The sequence below is a fragment of the Oncorhynchus nerka genome, linkage group LG2 (genome assembly GCF_034236695.1).
Source record: "Oncorhynchus nerka isolate Pitt River linkage group LG2, Oner_Uvic_2.0, whole genome shotgun sequence".
NCBI classification, from domain to species: Eukaryota; Metazoa; Chordata; class Actinopteri; order Salmoniformes; family Salmonidae; genus Oncorhynchus; species Oncorhynchus nerka.
This window is the reverse complement of record NC_088397.1, coordinates 28,807,857-28,822,019: the sequence shown is the minus strand read 5'-3', so window position 1 is coordinate 28,822,019 and position 14,163 is coordinate 28,807,857.

The window sequence follows — 14,163 nt, the reverse complement described above, 5'->3', positions numbered from 1 at the left end:
CTGGTCAAAAGTAGTGCACTGTGTAGGGAGTAATGTGGCATTTGGGACGTATCCCAGGGGATAGAGCCCAGACAGTAGAGATAGAGTTGGAGGACATCAGAGAACACAGGGCTTTGTGGAATTGCGCACAGTTGGAGTTTGAAATTGAAACGGCTGACGTGGAATCAGAATGAGTCACCAGAGGCACTGCTCCCTTGCTATCTCTGTATTCCTCTCTCTCTCTCTTGCTATCTCTGTATCCCTCTCTCTGTCTCTTTCTCTCTCGCTATGTCTGTCTGTCAAAGGATGTTCACCTAGCTCAAGAATTATTATCTCACACAGGCCAACCAACAAGGTCAGTATGACAGTCTCTCTCCACGTATCTGTTTATGATTCAGGTTTTAAGCCATGTCTAAATTCTTCCACTGAATCCTGTCAGACTGATAAGAAGGTCTGACAGGATCCAGTAGATCCTTGATATGTTGAATGTCATTTTACTTCTGTTCAAGCCTCAGCCTGCTCATCTTCTTTGAATTACCAGTCCAATGTGTTAAATATATTGTTTGGGCGTTACCTTAATAGTCTACTCCACCTACATGACTCAAACCATGTGTTTTGGTTACCTCCAAATACAGTCTTCCATCCAGTTTTCCATACCCTTGAAACACTCTTTACCACATAAATTGGTTCATAAGACCTCAAGGCCTTTGTTTTGCACAATCCAAGGTTACTATACTCAAGAGGTTTTTGTGACCTATTTTACAAATGAAACTGGTATAGTTGACATTTACAGTGAGATATAAATCTGACCTTGAGTTGGTGCTTTCTGAGTAAGACACTGAACTGCTCTAGCAAGTCCACAAGGTGGCACTGAATGGCAAAGCCATTCTCTCTCTGCATCTCTTGCTCTCTCTTTCCCCTCTCACTCTCGGTCTCTTTCTCCCCACCCCTTCTTTCCTCTCTCTCTTCCCCCTATCACTCTCTCTCTCCCTCTTTCTGTCTGTCTGTCTCTCGCCACTATCTCTCGCTGGTTAGTATCATAGATGAGATGGGAGTGTATCATAAATTCAGTGGGAGGTGTAATAAATCCTATGTGGCTTAGCCTTCACATTGTCACGGACAGTCGCTAGCTGTGTTAATGAGGACACTTAATCTGACACCGCTGGGGACTGAAATGGGATGTGGGCTACATGAATCAACCGCTCTGACTACTGTGCATCCCAAATGGCACCCTATTCCGTATATACTGCACTACTTTTGAGGGCTCTGGTCAAAAGTAGTGCACTATATGGAATAGGGTGCTATCTGGGATGTTCACTATGACCCTGACTAGACTAACTGAGCTATACCGTATATGCCCTTATTCGATTTCATCAAGTCTCTCAGATCTAAAGTAAAAAATACAATTTCATTTGTTGCCTTCTACCAACGTGTACGGCTTACCATTAGGCAGACGAGTCAATTGCCTCAGGCTACACATCATTAAGGGGCCTCGTGAGCTGGGCATAAAATCAAATAATTTCTCCGCTTGAGGCTCGCCCATGCTCCACTCGAGACATAATAAAAAAATCCCCCTCAAAATATTTTTTGTTTAAAGATAGAGATATTTTTGCATGGGCTGCGTCTCAATCCGCCTACGTCGGCCTTCCGCATCCGCGGTGGAAGGTGGTAGAGCTACAGCGGGGATTGTCAGACACAGGAGGTTGGTGGCACTTTAATTGGGGAGAATGGGCTCGTGGTAATGACTAGAGCAGAATCCGTGGAATGGTATCAAATACATCAAACACATGGTTTCCAGGTGTTTGATGCCATTCCATTTGCTCCGTCCCAGCCATTATTATGATCCATTCACCCCTCAGCAGCCTCCACTGTTGTCAAACCAGGAGATATCGCGAAAATCCGTCTTCTCACGAAAAGCGGTGGTGTTCTCCATTTTTCTCTCCGACACCCACAAGTGTCAACCTGGAACCGGGCCGAAAAATGAATGGATGCGAAAGGGCATTACCACGTCAAAGGTGTACAGGTAATTCCAGGATAAAAACGATTTGCAATTTTTTTTCCCTGAGCGTTCTTATATCTCTCAGATATAGGATGACACTTCAAAACATACTTCCCTTTGACTACATGTTTGACTATCTGTTTTTCCATGTATGAATCTGTTACTGAATGCATTTCTATGGGCTAATAGAAGCAAGGCCAAATTCAATGTCTCATCCGATATTTGTTTTTTATATATACATTTTTATACCTATAGGGGTCCTAAAATTCTAAATCAAATAGCTAAGTTATCCTTGGTATGACCATCTTAAAGCAATTCCATATGTTACTTTAGTAGGAGTCTCACATTGCCATACCTCCAAAATCACGACGCTCTCACGACTCCCTTGGAGGTTTGAATGGTACACAGGCTCCCAGCAGCAAGATTATGATTGGATGTAACATTTTTTTTAAACTCCCCCCACACGCCCGTTGGTTCTTCGTGATATGCTCGTCATTGTTGTAAGACTAGAAAGGACACATTTTGCAGAGAGTTGGACCGTATGCTAGTTTGCAACACTGCAGAAAATGGAAGAAAACCTGAAGGAAAAACTGAATTGTGTTTCGTCAGACGTGTGCTCTATACACACATTAGACATACTACATTAACATATTTGGATGGGATTCGTAATCTAGTGCGCACTATTGGAGAGCCGGACAAGCAAGGCATTTGATTGGTTTGGTGTGTAGTAAGGAGTCGCTGATTTACACTGGGTCTACACCCTTGTTTAGCTATTTTTCTGCCATGAACGTATCCAGGCTTTCCTGTATTAGGGAAGCCTGGTTCTCGACGAGGCTAGCTTAATAGAAACCCAGCCTCAAGGCCATTAGACTCTTAGGGCAGAACCCTGCTGGTGGCCCATGGGCTGAATTTGGCCCGCGGGTGATTTTATTTGATATATTTTATTTTATTTCCGCAGTTATAAACCCAGGGTCGTTACAATATATACAGTGCATTCTGAGAGTATTCAGGCCTCTCGACTCTTTCCACATTTTGTTAAGTTACAGTCTTATTCTAAAACGTATGACGTTTTTTGCCTCATCAGTCTACACACAATACCCCATAATGCCAAAGTGAAAACAGAAGAAACAAAGTATTCAGACCATATGCTATGATACTCGTAATTGAGCTCAGGTGCATCCTGTTTCCATTGATCATCCTTGAGATGTTTCTACAACTTGATTGGAGTGCACCGGTGGTAAATTAAATTGATTGGACACAATTTGGAAAGGCACGCACCTGTCTAAGATCCCACAGTTGACAGTGCATGTCAAATCAAAAACCAAGACATGAGGTTGAAGGAAATGTCCATAGAGCTCAGAGACAGGATTGTGTCGAGGCACAGATCTGGGGAAGGGTACCAAAAAATGTCTGCAGTATTGATGTTCCCCAAGAACACAGTGGCCTCCATCATTCTTAAATGGAAGAAGTTTGGAACCACCAAGACTCTTCCTAGAGCTGGCCGCCTGGCCATACTGAGCAATTGGGGGGGAATGGTCAGTGAGGTGACCAAGAACCTGATGGTCACTCTGACAGAGCTCCAGAGTTCCTCTGTGAAGATGGGAGAACCTTCCAGAAGGACAACCATCTCTGTAGCACTCCACCAATAAGGACTTTATGGTAGAGTGGCCAGATGAAAGTCACTCCTCAGTAAAAGGCACATGACAGCACGCTTGGAGTTTGCCAAAAGGTACCTAAAGGACTCTCAGACCATGAGAAACAAGATTCTCTAGTCTGATGAAACCAACATTGAACTCTTTGGCCTAAATGCCAAGCTTCCCGTCCAGGCCAATACCATCCCACGGTGAAGCATGGTGGTGGCAGCATCATGCTGTAGGGATGTCTTTCAGCGGCAGGGACAGGGAGACTCGTCAGGATCGAGGGAAAGATGAATGGAGCAAAGTACAGAGAGATCCTTGATGAAAACCTGCTCCATAGTGCTCAGGACACTCCCCATCCCACCTGACAGAGCTTAAGAGAATCTGTAGAGAAGAATGGGAGAAACTCTGCAAATACAGGTGTGCCAAGCTTGTAGCATCATACCCAAGTAGACTTGAGGCTGTAATCGCTGCCAAAGGTGCTTCAACAAAGTACTGAGTAAAGGTTCTGAATACTTATGTAAATGTGATATTTCAGTTTTTTATTTGTTATACATTTGCAAACATTTCTAAAAACCTGTTTTTGCTTTGTCATTATGGGTTATTGTGTGTAGATTGATGAGGGAAAAAAAACAATTTAATTAATTTTAGAATAAGGCTGTAACATAACAGAATGTGGAAAAAGTCAAGGGGTCTGAGTACTTTCGGAATGCAGTGTATATACAGTACCAGTCAAACGATTGGAGACACCTACTCATTCAAGTGTTTTTCTTTATTTTTACTATTTTCTACATTGTAGAATAGTAGTGAAGATATCAAAATGATAAAATAACACATCTGGAATCATGTAGTAACCAAAAAAGTGTGAAACAAATCAAAATATATTTTAGATTTGAGATTCTCCCAAGTAGCCACCCATTGCCTTAATGACAGTTTGCACACTCTTGGCATTCTCTCAACCAGCTTCATGAGGTAGTCACCCGGAATGTATTTAAATTTACAGGTGTGCCTTAAAAGTTCATTTGTGGAATGGCTTTCCTTCTTAATGCATTTGAGCCAATCAGATGTGTTGTGACAAGGTATGGGGTATACAGAAGATAGCCCTATTTGGTAAAAGACCAAGTCCATATGATGACATGAACAGCTCAAATAAGTACAGAGAAATGACAGTCCATCATTACTTTAAGACATGAAGGTCAGTCAATCCAGACAATTTCAAGAACTTTGAACGTTTCTTCAAGTGCAGTCACAAAAATCATCAAGCACCACGATGAAACTGGCTCTCATGAGGACTGCCACAGGAAAGGAAGACCCAGAGTTACATCTGCTGCAGTGGATACTTTCATTAGAGTTACCATCCTGTAAATGTCTTTGTGAGACGCAGAGTAGGTGAACGGATTATCTCCGCATGTGTAGTTCCCACCGTGAAGCATGAAGGAGGAGGTGTGATGTTGAAGGGGAGCTTTGGTGGCGACACACTCTGTGATTTATTTAGAATTCAAGGCACACTTAACCAGCATGGCTACCACAGCAATACACCATCCCATCTGGTTTGCGCTTTGTGGGACTATCATTTGTTTTTAAAAAGGAAAATGACCCAACACACCTCCAGGCGGTGTAAGGGATATTTCACCAAGAAGGGGAGTGATGGAGTGCTGCATCAGATGACCTGGCCTCCAGAATCACCTGACCTCAACCCAATTGAGATGGTTTGGGATGAGTTTGACAGCAGAGTGAAGGAAAAGCAGCCAACAAGAGCTCAGCATATGTGGGAACTCCTTCAAGACTGTTGGAAAAACATTCCAGGTGAAGCTGGTTGAGAGAACGTCAGGAGTGTGCAAAGCTGTCATCAAGGCAAAGGTTGGCTACTTTGAAGAATCTAAAAAACAAATCTAAAATATATTTAGATTTGTTTAACACTTTTGTGGTTACTACATGATTCCATGTGTTATTTCATAGTTTTTGTCTTTTCACTATTATTGTACAATGTAGAAACTAGTAAAAATAAAGAAGAAAACAATTGAATGAGTAGCTGTGTCCAAACTTTTGACTGGTACGGTATATATTTTTTAAATGTTTTATTGTTGGACATAAAAGACTGTAAAAACACCAGCAAATCAGCTCCAAGTTATTTTAATTTTGGAAATCTGTTCCAAAGTATTCCCATGCATAATAAAGAGCTATACAGTATGTGATCGTATACAATATTATATCCGTTTAGGCTTCTTGCGGCCAATTTATAGTTGACAAATTATTAGTAATTATGGTCCGGCCCCCTGACCATCCGCTCAAGAGAAACTCGGCCCGCGGCTGAATCTAGTTGATAGTCCCTGCTCGAGGAGGATACAATACACATTTGTTTTGTAAAATAGTAGTTAAGTTAACCATTAAGGCAATGGGTGATAATACTGCCATCGTCGTCAAGGCAGAGGACATGTATGTATAACCCATGTATCTGATGCTGTCTGGCCAAAAAGAGTATGGCATGTCAGAGTATGGCGTGGGTTTACATATAGTAAGACTGGGGTGCTGTTTCGCTTGCTCGGATGCTTTCTCCGGTGAGATAGTTTCAGCCGCTTGCAAATTGACAGAAAGTTGGCGGGCGCACAGTTTGAATGCTGGAATTATTTGGGATGAACGTGCGAAGGTAACCTACTCTTTTGATGTGATTTGTTTGACAATCAGATGAAAACATCATGACTCGTTGTGTTTATGGTACATTTAAAAAGGTAATACATTTTTTCCCAAACAGATTTAGGTGGGGGGAGCTCAGATTGGCCTCCAAATCACATGGGCCTCCCTGCCCATTCATCATAGTATCAATGGGGCTCATAAATGTCTAACCTAGGCTCTGTGTATGTCCATTCTGCTCAAACCAGAAATGCACAATACCATATGAAATCCACAATGAGACCAATTCTGCGTCCATGTTCATGAATTATTCCGTATCATCAGAGGCATCATCTGTTGGCTGGCACAGACTTCAATACATCCTTGACTATCCGGTGCCCCCGCACATTGACTCTGTACCCAGTACCCCCTGTACTGTATATATCATCGCTATTGTTAGAATACTGCTGCTCTTAATTATTTGTTACTTTTATTTCTTATTTAGGTATTTTTCTTAACTGCATTGTTGGTTACGGTCTTGAAAAGTAAGCATTTCACTACACCTGTTGTATTCGGCGCATGTGACAAATAACATTTGATTTGATCTACCATTTACCTTACCATGACCTCCCCTTAACCTTAGTTGTGAACATAATGAACATATTGGATTATCTGTGAAATATTCTCTGACACTGATGTTTGGCAGAAACCAGAGCCACGAGAAGGACATACGCTCCTTTCCTCTAGACTTGAGAAGGTTCTGAGGCTGGTTCTGAAGCTGACTTAGGATATTAAGCCCTCAATGTGCCTGTACTGCATGTTCACTAACAGAGGGTGCTGTGGCTGTCACAGATGATGTGTACATCTATTCCCTGGATAACGACAAATCCTATTTTACAGTCTGGCCATGCCGTATTGAAATATCTGCCCGAGACACAATCCATTTCCTCTGAAAAGGCATCACAAGGGAGAGTGGTGTGTGTGTGTGTGTGTGGTGGAGGGGATTTCCAAGAACAGTCTTTCAGCCACAGAATAGGCTAGACCCATTTTCTACATGAGCAGATTCATTATACTGCTATTCCTTGTTGCATTACACATCTAATTAACTTTAAATAGGCCCTCTACTCAAGTATGCTAAATTGAATCCTGAGCTGACATGGTTAAGTAAATCTCCAGTGGTTCAAGAGAACATTGCATAAATTGGAAAGAGGATGCATGTGAATGGCTGTGTCAGGATTGTTTAAATTATGGCAGAGTTTGTGTAAGTAATTGTAATAGGAAACAATGTATTGTGGATGTAATTAGTGAGGCAAGAATGCTGTTTGTGCGAGTGTGCTTGTACAAAAATGACAGAGTTTTCTGTTTGAACTTAAACACATATATATATATAAAAAGCATAAATGTTCATGCAAAGGCATAACTTCTTACACCATCATTGATGCAGAGGCCTCTTCTATCATGCTCTTCTTTAAACACATTGGGGCCGAATCCAACCCGAGTTAAGTGCAGGTAAATGGAATGTTTTTTTTCTCTTTTTGTGCACTTGTTAATTCTGACCTTGAACTTAAGCGTGAGAACAGCATGCGTCCTATTCACCCGCTATTCGTTTTGGGTGGAAATTGAATAAATAAACGAAGGTGTGGCGGATTCCATAATAACCACCACCTTTGCGCACGAGGAAACCATGAATGAGGTCTAGTGAACCTACCAGTTTCAAGAGAAAAAAAGCATCCACCTAATTTTTTCCAATAGAAATAACATAATTCTCCATACCCTGTAATTTACAACTTGATAAGCGCTGTCGATAAGAGCTAGGTAAATTAGTCATCTGTTTGGAGAAGGGAATTGTGAATATAAATTACACTTGGTTTTAGATCTATTTGACCTTATAATCGCTGGAGACGTGAAACCAGTCACATGGCAACAAACTGTAGCATATCAACAACAACAAACATCTTTGTCCAATTTGAGGTGAGTAATCGCTGTTCTGACATCCAGAAGCTCTTTTCGGTCATAAGAGACAGTAGCAGGAACATTATGTACAAAATATGTTACAAACAATGCAAAAACAAAAACGAACAAAATAAGCACAGTTGGTTAGGAGCCTGTAAAACGGCCGCCATCTCCTCCAGCGCCATTATATGATATTATCTACTATCAGTATCAACCGTCAGTAGGCCTAATAACCAAACATTTTCAACTGCCAATTTACTGTTAGTTCCCTTCAGTTGGTATAGCCGACATTCATTTGCTTCCTCTGTAAACGCTGTCACTGCCAGTGTGATTGTTGATGAGGATCATTAGTAAAAGTTAACAGTATAAAAAACAACAACATGTAGGCTTATGAAAAAGAAGCAGAACGCAGACCAATCCGTGAGAGTTTGAGCCCAATGCATGGCGCAATACTTGGCTGTCACCACACAGTTCCATGGTTAGTGCAGGCAATAGACGAGGGTATATTCTTGCTATTATAATTCTATGTACACTCATCTTTCAACATTACCATGGGTTGAAGAACTGAATGTGCCAATTTTCTGAATGAATCAAACCAATGTTTTCTTAATTTTGTGTGTAAAGGCTCTCCGGACTTGTTTTTTTAATGATATTTAATTACTTTACTAAATCTAAATAATATACAAGAGTATCTTTTTTATCTACCAATTGGTGCTAAAACAGAGACGAATATGCGTATATTTAGATGGATTTCTTTCATTGATCCCTAATTTTCTGAAACCGTTCTCTCGATATATTCTAGTGAGTCTGTCAACACAATTCTAGCTAAAAGCCACACCATATTTAAAGGGAGGGCTTTGGATAAATGCACTGAAACCACTATTCAATGAAAACTCCCATGAGAAAATCTGTTGGCCAGCAAGTGGGAGGGTCTTCAGCAGTTGAATTCAAATTATTCAGAGCACAAGGTAGCCACACTGCGTGTTACTTGTCTGAATACCAAATACTGAGAAGGGCATAGGAAAGGCGTACATTTCCTATATCTGAATTTCCCCCCTAGTGACAGACTGTTGCCTATTGGAAACAGATCACTCATCATCACTGTCTATTAGCATTTGATCTGAGAGCTCCTCTCCCTCCTTTTTACAGAGAGGAGACAGCGAGAGAAGGAAAGAGAGAAAACGAGAGAGGGGACATGGGGGAGGAGCCCACCGTACAGACCACCCTATTGGTGGAATGACATGAGATTCGATGATGAGATTATTAATTGTTGCAATACTTTCTGATTGACCTTGAAAAGCCTTGTTGGATGTCATTGTTGGATGATAAACATTTTGAGGTCAGGGCTTAATTGTATGGCCTTGAAAATGTCATTAGACCTACCAACCTACCTACCTACCTAACTAACTAACAGCATTTGTCAACATCTAATAGACCACAGGGAGGAAGAGGGTTTTGGTACACTTCATCATTGTGGAATTTAGCATTCACAGCCTGTTCAAAAGGGATGGATTCTCTTCCCATGACTCTAGGCTGTCTCCAACACAAGGATGTACTCAGTTGCCCTTTTTAAAAGGGGATTAAACATAATATAGATAAATTAAAGGTTCAGTCCTCAATGGATTGTACCAGTGACTCACACTACGGGCCGGAATCAGTCTGTATTGCGGAAGATCTGCATTAAAATGTAAAGATAATTTCCGATGCAACGTTTACTGTGCAGCATTTACCGTGAATGCAGTCTCCGCAAACGCGGGAACATTGCCTTTAAATTCCAATGGAGCGATACTGATTGAATCCAGCCGTAAAACAAGTTACGGTACTGCCAGCGATGCAGCTAGCAGATTGTGCATTCTCTTTTTAAATGATGGTTATTTGATTGGGTGTTTTTCCATGACAGGAAATATAATCATTGAAGCTTTTAGCACGAGCTCGTTTGAATAATCAGAACGGTAAGGTAGCTTCAAAACCCACAGGGATCTTTGTCCCAACTCGGCTTTATTTTCTGCTTGATTTTAATCTCACTCTTGCACAAATATGAGGAATGAATCAATAAAATGCCTGAATGAATAACACAGGGTTTAATCAGCCCTTTGCTCTCACTAGGACTAACATCCACTCACACACAACAGCCATATTAATAATAATTCAACCAACAGCCACACAATACATCAGTGTCCCTTTCCTGCAGTCAAATGACATAGGGGCCTCATGGGTGGAATGTTTATATTTTTCATAATTTAATAATTAATCATTACTTTTTAAAAACGCCCAAAATCCAGTGTTTCTATGTCAAATGGTTTTGTAATATTTCAGTCTTCTGTGATGTACATAAAGTGTAATATTGGGATGCAAACTCAAAATGAAATACCCTTCAACTCTATATCTGACATGGTACAGCGGTTTTCTTTTTTTAAGCCCATAATCATGTGTGTGAGGTGTATACTTCTGTTTCAAAGTAGATTTGTTTAAGACTACCAAGAATCACTCTGTGACCCTGATTTAGCCCACTGCAGTGAAAGGTTAACAGGCTGAGCAACTCATGATAGAGTCACTACACTCTTTGCAGGTTAATTCAACTTAAACCTTAACTCAACCCTAAATTTATCCCTTACCCTAACCTAGCCATCTAGGATGAACAATGCATCTGGACTTTCCTTGAGGAAGAAACCTCACGGTAGAAGCACAGGGAAATGGAATCCCTCTCCTAACCTAACCCTAACCCTAGCTTCATGTCCACATCCTGGTTCAACCCTAACCCTAGCTTCATGTCCACATCCTGGTTCAACCCTAACCCTAGCTTCATGTCCACATCCTGGTTCAACCCTAACCCTAGCTTCATGTCCACATCCTGGTTCAACCCTAACCCTAGCTTCATGTCCACATCCTAGTTCAACCCTAACCCTAGCTTCATGTCCACATCCTGGTTCAACACGAACCCTAGCTTCATGTCCACATCCTGGTTCAACACTAACCCTAGCTTCATGTCCACATCCTGGTTCAACCCTAACCCTAGCTTCATGTCCACATCCTGGTTCAACCCTAACCCTAGCTTCATGTCCACATCCTGGTTCAACCCTAACCCTAGCTTCATGTCCACATGCTGGTTCAACCCTAACCCTAGCTTCATGTCCACATCCTGGTTCAACCCTAACCCTAGCTTCATGTCCACATCCTGGTTCAACCCTAACCCTAGCTTCATGTCCACATCCTGGTTCAACCCTAACCCTAGCTTCATGTCCACATCCCGGTTCAACCCTAACCCTAGCTTCATGTCCACATCCTGGTTCAACCCTAACCCTAGCTTCATGTCCACATCTTGGCTCAACACTAACCCTAGCTTCATGTCCACATCCTGGTTCAACCCTAACCCTAGCTTCATGTCCACATCCCGGTTCAACCCTAACCCTAGCTTCATGTCCACATCCCAGTTCAACCCTAACCCTATCTTCATGTCCACATCCCAGTTCAACCCTAACCCTAGCTTCATGTCCACATCTTGGCTCAACCCTAACCCTAGCTTCATGTCCACATCTTGGCTCAACCCTAACCCTAGCTTCATGTCCACATCCTGGTTCAACCCTAACCCTAGCTTCATGTCCACATCCTGGTTTAACCCTAACCCTAGCTTCATGTCCACATCCTGGTTCAACCCTAACCCTAGCTTCATGTCCACATCCTGGTTCAACCCTAACCCTAGCTTCATGTCCACATCCTGGTTCAACCCTAACCCTAGCTTCATGTCCACATCCTGGTTCAACCCTAACCCTAGCTTCATGTCCACATCCTGGTCTAACCCTAGCTTCATGTCCCAATCCCAGTTCAACCCTAACCCTAGCTTCATGTCCACATCTTGGCTCAACCCTAACCCTAGCTTCATGTCCACATCCTGGTTCAACCCTAACCCTAGCTTCATGTCCACATCTTGGCTCAACACTAACCCTAGCTTCATGTCCACATCCTGGTTCAACCCTAACCCTAGCTTCATGTCCACATCCTGGTTCAACCCTAACCCTAGCTTCATGTCCACATCTTGGCTCAACACTAACCCTAGCTTCATGTCCACATCCCGGTTCAACCCTAACCCTAGCTTCATGTCCACATCCCAGTTCAACCCTAACCCTATCTTCATGTCCACATCCCAGTTCAACCCTAACCCTAGCTTCATGTCCACATCTTGGCTCAACCCTAACCCTAGCTTCATGTCCACATCTTGGCTAAACCCTAACCCTAGCTTCATGTCCACATCCTGGTTCAACCCTAACCCTAGCTTCATGTCCACATCCTGGTTCAACCCTAACCCTAGCTTCATGTCCACATCCTGGTTTAACCCTAACCCTAGCTTCATGTCCACATCCTGGTTCAACACGAACCCTAGCTTCATGTCCACATCCTGGTTCAACCCTAACCCTAGCTTCATGTCCACATCCTGGTTCAACCCTAACCCTAGCTTCATGTCCACATCCTGGTCTAACCCTAGCTTCATGTCCCAATCCCAGTTCAACCCTAACCCTAGCTTCATGTCCACATCTTGGCTCAACCCTAACCCTAGCTTCATGTCCACATCCTGGTTCAACCCTAACCCTAGCTTCATGTCCACATCTTGGCTCAAACCTAACCCTAGCTTCATGTCCACATCCTGGTTCCACCCTAACCCTAGCTTCATGTCCACATCCTGGTTCAACCCTAACCCGAGCTTCATGTCCACATCCTGGTTCAACCCTAACCCTAGCTTCATGTCCACATCCTGGTTTAACCCTAACCCTAGCTTCATGTCCACATCCTGGTTCAACCCTAACCCTAGCTTCATGTCCACATCCTGGTTTAACCCTAACCCTAGCTTCATGTCCACATCCTGGTTTAACCCTAACCCTAGCTTCATGTCCACATCTCGGTTTAATCCTAACCCTCAACCTTAACTCTAGCCCTACACCAAAAGTGAAATAAGAAAATAACGGCCTTCTTAATAAACATCCGTCTTTCCGCCACATAATACTCTGGAGTTGGCAGCTATTTCAACCATGCTGTATGAGTGAAGCTGACAGAGCCAGATGTGCTTCACTGTGGCTCCGGCTACATTGCTAATGCTAACTAGCCCCCAGTGCCTAAACCCTGTCACTTACCCCCCCCTTTTTACTTTTTAAGGACTTCTACTATTCTACAGTACAGTTCACAGAGGCAAGTTAACTCTGTGACTGCTAAGTAGTTAACTAGCAGACACTCTTTAGGGCCAAACGACTGGTCTATGTGAATTAGTTTCATATTATCGTTATTCAGATATATGCCACATACTGTATGTGTATAATCCCTGCGGGAATTGAACCCACAACCTTTGCGTTGCTAACGCCACACTCTAACTGAGCCCCGCAGGACCACATGGAGCTATTACCTAGTTAAGGAGCCCCAGGACCCGGTCTTATCTACGCTGACTATCAGGTCTGCTGGAACGACCGCAGGGAACAAGGCGATAAGTGCTAGTCTACAGCTCCCCTGCACCACCCTGTGACAGAACAAGAGGATGTATTTTGCATATATAACTAGAGACGGCTGACTTCCCCCAAATCACTACAGTCAATGGAATACTATTCAGTACTCACTATATATCACATAGCACACATAAACATAGAAACACATCTGAACACGGGGTTAGTGATCTTGTGGCTCTAAATCTTTAGCTGTCTGCTTGAGACTGTAAGAAATTGTACTGATGCAAAATAAAAGCTCTAGGAAAGGAAGCAACCTGATGCAGAGCTACGGGTCGAAGCGCCCGTCTCCGTAACACATGCATGGGATCACAATGACTTCCTTTTTGCTCAGACCTGATGCAATTCTTTCTTCTTAAAAAATAAAGAGAGGAAGAAAAAGAAAAACACGAAGACCAAATAATTGACTCTTTATCCTCTGGCCATTGAGACATTGCTGTGCTGCTGAGGCCGGCCCAGTATAGTTTATAGATTCACACTGATATGACTCTCCTCTCTCCGC